Consider the following 5,576-nt stretch of genomic DNA (forward strand, 5'->3'; position numbering starts at 1 on the left):
TTTATAAATCTCAGTACCTTTGTTTCAGTTGGAGTTGAGCTCAGTTTATACAGTAGTCTCTATCCCCTACTTCAGTAGTCAAAATAACATCTGCCTTGCAATCTTTAACAAGGACCTTGCTTTGATTTTCTTTGACAGAAACACATATATTCTGTTTGATTGTATTTTGTTTATACAGAAGATGTTGTTAAAATGCACAATTAAAATGCCTAGTCTTTCTGATTTCAAATCAACAGATTAAAATTCCAGTGAATCTTGTGTTTTTTTTTAACTTTAAAAATATACACTTGTAAGCATAAAAATTCAATTATTTGAGATTTTCTAAAATTATAATTACACATTACTTAATGTTTAACCAAGAGTAAAATATTTAAATAAATCAGGAATTACAGGTTTTATGAAATGTAGAGGAGAATCTTGCCACAACTTAATGCATAGATATGGAATTAAATGGAATGATCTCTGGTGTCATGCCTACCAGCCTTAGATCTCAAAGAGTGCTAATATCTCTTTTCCTTCTTTATGGACTTAACAAACTTTTGATAACCAAAAAAGCAATATTTTATGATAAATAGAGTAAGAATTTCCATGCAGGCCAGCACATGCAGAGAGTAGTACTAGAACCAGGTGAAGTTGTGGGCAGTTGGCACAGGTACTTGGTTGCTTTTTGGTGTGTGACAAATTCAATCCAGAAGACTTCTTAGGACTTCATAGGCTGAACATACTGAATGATCCATAATCATGTAACATTCTCTCTACAGATAGAATAAAATCAAATAGACAACAACTTATCGAATAAACTAGAAAAGATAAATATGTGAAAATTTTTTTGCAGAAGTTTAAAATGAGTGCCACATAACATGGATGAAAACTAAAATATTTTATTTCAAAGTGATTATAGGGATTTTGGTTTATGGACTAGAATTTGTCGGATGCATAAGTTTTCAAGATGTAAAGAGAGAACTTAAGAGAGAATAAGTATTTCTAGCCTAGAGAGCGGAAGAAGTTAAAGCCAAAAAGAAATATACATATATATACACACACACACACATATATACACACACATATATATACATATATACATATATATACACGTATGTATAATTTGAGAATACAAAGTTTAATTATCTGCTATAACAATTATTAATGGATGTTGTATACAAGGTTCAAAATAGTAATGGATGTGGTATACAAGGTTCAAAATAGTATCAAAGCCTAGAGATAGGAAACAAATCTATGACAAGGTTCAGGTCCACTTCCAGGCAAAGCTGATAAGAAGTTAGTATTGATCAGGAGTTAGTATTGGCATTATATCAGTGGATTAATGTTTAAAAGCATGAAGCTGGTTGTATTTAGTTCGAATCTTAGAATACCTGGTGGAATTATTCTCACGATAAAGAAGTTCTCAGTAAACATTTGCAATTATTACTCTCTTTTTTGTATTGTGGTTTTTAGAATCTAAGTGGTGCTCAATATTTTAATTTGAGGCATTGTACTTCCATTTGTTTTTGCTGTTGAAATAATTATAGACTAATAGACAAAGAATAAGAATGCGTGTCAGTATTTGGCTTACCATGTCAAAACCAAAAACTGCTATATAGAAGCCTCATATTTCTGGTTGGAGACATTTTGGCAACTTATTTCTTTATAGTCAATTATTTTTTGATTTTATATTTTTTTCAAAAGAAAGCAACCACAGCTATAAAACAAAGAACATAGCTACATGTATACTAGCATCTTCTTTTTATAATAATTTTTAAAAGTCAAATTCGAAAGCTCTGGTAGTTTAAAATTTATCAGTGATAGGAACAAAATGTTAGCATGAAAAATTTGGAAGGCATTAAATATAATGGCAATTAGAGTTTCATTATGTCATTCTGATTTAATGAAAATGAATTATTTTTTTCCATCATCAATATTTATTGAGCATTTACAGTGTACTAGGTACAATAGAACATACAGAAAACATTGTCCCTGCTCTTGAGGAGCTTACATTCTGAAAGAAAAAATACACTTCTTTTAAAATGGCATTTTTGTTTGGTGTTTTCTGCAAAGTATTGAGGAAATATTTTGTTAAAGTGAGCTTTGGGTATAACTTAGCCCCATCATTATTTAGAGAAGAGAGGAAGAAGAAAGAGGAAGGATTTTAAAGGCAAACAATGACAGACCATTCAGGATAGGTAGGGTTTTAAAGGGAGATAAACACAATCTCATCAACTAAGGACAGATTTGCTACGGTAAATAGGATGAGGGAAATAGTCTGTGGGGTGCAAGCAAAGAAAGCAGGGTGCCTTAGACATTGAGTGGAGCCAGAAAGATCATGTGGCCTTTTCCCAAGTACATGGCCACCAAGTAGGAATGGTTGGTGACAAGACAGAAGGCTAAAAAAGGAAGGTAATCTTGTGCACCTGACAAATAGAATAAAGGATTAAAATCGAAGGCAGGCTGTAAGAGTATCAAGAAATTCTTAAAAACCAAAAAGTGATTTGGAAGCACAAAACTTACAGTTAATGCTACCCAGTGTGATGATGGGCCAAGAACATTGTAGCTTCCTAAGTTAGAAAATGCCATATACCAAAATTTTAAATGGAACATATTACATTGTTTTGCAATCTATCTCCCCCACTCCCAGAAAAAATAGGAACTCATTTTTTTTCAGGGTGGAGAGGAAGAGAGGGGATCATGGGACATGGAAACAGTAGTTATATTAGTAGTTTTGTTGTTATGATAAATTTTGTGTTTAAACTTGGTAAAAGCCCATTAGCTGCCAAGAGGGAATAAGGAATGAATTTCAAAAAAATGTACAATTTCCTTTAGAGAAGTTTCAGAACCAAAAGACTAATTTACATGAAAAACTGTAGAGAAAGTAGTTGAAAAGTCCATTCATGAAACTTTTATTCCACTTACATGAATTTAATACACATGTTCTTAACAATTATGCTTGGATTATTCATGAAAATTTCATAAGATACTAAACAAAGCTAGCCATCATCTCAAGTTATTTCCCTGTTAACTATTTTTACATCACATGCATGTTAGGCAAGTATAAAAAAAAAAAATCACAAAAGCAAAAAAACCTTTAAAAAAAGTTAAATACATGGGTTTTTTTTGTTTTACTGCTGTGCTTGATATACATGAAGTAATCAATACCAAGCAATTCATTTTTACTGCATCTTTACTTTTACATTTGTTCTTAGGTTGCCTAAAACATTTAAATACAAATAAAATGAGTGTAGCAAAAATAATGAAAGCTAACAGCAGGTAACTTTACAAATAATGGAATGTGAACCATTTCTGACCTTATCCAGAGTAAAATGGGTCACAACTTTGTCTAAAGGAACATTTCTGCAGCTGTAGTCAAAGATGTGCATATTGAGATTGAGTGTTCCACAGATACACATGGTTTAACCTATGGTGTCCATGGGGTATGTCTCTACCACAGCCTTCTAAGTGCTCCAGACCTTAAAGTACCCACAATTACTACACCTGTGACTGGAACTAATGATCCCTTTTATTCCCCACCAGGACAAACCAATATATAGGCAGTTTTCTTTGCTTAGACACAGAAGCGGTTTTACACTGGCCCTTGTGAAGCCACAATGTACCAAAAGTACTATGCCAAACATTTATAGCTTGTATAAAAATTCCACAGCCCCATATTGGCCACCTCAAGATGAAAACAGATAACTCCCTAAATGTTAACCGGCTCTACTCCCCTAATATTAAACATAAAAACTACATGAGAAATACAGAAATTCAAATAGAAGTAACATAAACCTGTCATAAATCGTAAACAAAAAACTATTTGTGGGACAGCATGGATGACAAATGGTCTACTGTGTAAATTTTAGAATGAGGCAGACAAAAGTTGGAAGTCCGGTTAATTTTCCCCTCCTTCTCCTGCTTCAGCTTCGCCTCCTTGGATATCCGATGTCCACAATGTCAAGTTGTCTCTCAGTAATTGCATTATTACCGTGCTGTCTTTGTATGACCCTTCACTTAATATATCAAGTTCAGCAATGGCTTAATCAAAAGCTGTCTTTGCAAGAGAGCAGACTTTCTCTGGGGAGTTCAGAATCTCATAATAGAACACAGAGAAGTTAAGGGCCAGACCCAGTCTGATAGGATGTGTTGGTTGCATTTCTTTTTTGCTGATTTCAAAAGCTTCTTGGTATGCTTGTTGTGACTGATCCACAGTCCCTTTCTTGTCATCACCAGTGGCAACCTCAGCCAAGTAATGATAGTAATCGCCTTTCATTTTCAAATAGAAGAATTTGCTCTCTGCTTATGAAGCATTGGGAATCAAGAACTTTTCCAAAAGAGACAGTACATCATTGCAGATATCTCTTAGCTCTGTCTCAATTTTCTCTCTGTATTCTCGAGCCATCTACTGTTTTTTCTCAGCACCTTCCGTCTTTAGTTCAATACTTGAGACGACCCTCCAAGATGACCTACGGGATCCTACAACGTTTTTATAAGCAACTGAGAGAAGATTCCTCTCCTCATTGGATAATTTAGCTCCTTGCTCAGTTACAGACTTCATGCAGGCTGCCATGTCATCATATCACTCAGCCTGCTCGACCAGTTTGGCCTTCTGAACCAGCTCATTTTTATCCATGACTGGATGTTCTTTTTGTCTCATAGAAGCAAGGTTTGAGGGACGTCGTAGTCCCCAGGGTTCCAGCTGGTGGTGGGAGTGGACCACAGGCTGGGTGATGAACAGGGACGGTAGCCGAAAATGAATTATTTTTAAAGAGTTTTAAAAATAAGGGAAAATGTGCAACTAATGTGAGATGCTAGACATGTTTATTTGCTTCACTGTGGTAAAATTTTTACTCTGTATTTATATCCATAACATCACTTTGTATACCTTCAATATACAAAATAAAATTTATTTAAAATATAACATTTGATGAGCTGTCTTACTGAAAGACCCGCATAAATTAGTCAGTACTATCATGACATTCATGGTTCCCTGCTTCAGGTTTGTTCTCAGTCTTCCTCATAATCCTTCTATTACCATCATCAGCAATTTCTCTTATTTCACTTTTCAACTATTTCAAAACCTATGCACTATCCTAAAACCTCTGTCAAATATTTCCATTAAAACCACACACATACACACACACACAAAAAAACAGATTGTGATACTCACAATGGTTTGTTAATGATTGTCTTCAAGCATTAAAAAATACATATATGTACTCAGCATCGTGTTCATGTTCAGAGTCACTGCTGCTCCCTTGGTCTTCATGTAAGAACTCATCAATACATGCTATGTAGTTAAAAAAAAAAAAAAAAAAAAAAAAAAAAAAAAAAAAAACCTGTATATTCACAAAGGATCATTAACGACTGCTTTTAATGCATTGAGCAAATCTGTAGTTGACATCGTTTTTGTGTCCAGTTTAACAGCTTCTCCCCTAACCTTCATGTGAACAACATTATCAGATTGATCTACAAACAAAGGAAGCCCCCTCCACATAGGGATCCCATGGTAGATCCTCTCATAGGTGCTGTTGGCTCCACCATGAGTTACGAAAGCTTTGGTTTTTGGATGACCTAAGATTCAATTAATT

At 34.3% G+C, this 5,576-nt stretch overlaps 1 pseudogene; it reads right to left on the reverse strand.

The window, feature by feature from the left end:
• Positions 1-3,112: 3,112 nt before the first annotated feature.
• LOC103235722 (14-3-3 protein zeta/delta pseudogene) lies at positions 3,113-4,703 on the reverse strand (annotated as a pseudogene).
• Positions 4,704-5,576: the final 873 nt, after the last annotated feature.

The sequence above is a fragment of the Chlorocebus sabaeus genome, chromosome 7 (genome assembly GCF_047675955.1).
Source record: "Chlorocebus sabaeus isolate Y175 chromosome 7, mChlSab1.0.hap1, whole genome shotgun sequence".
Lineage (NCBI taxonomy): Eukaryota > Metazoa > Chordata > Mammalia > Primates > Cercopithecidae > Chlorocebus > Chlorocebus sabaeus.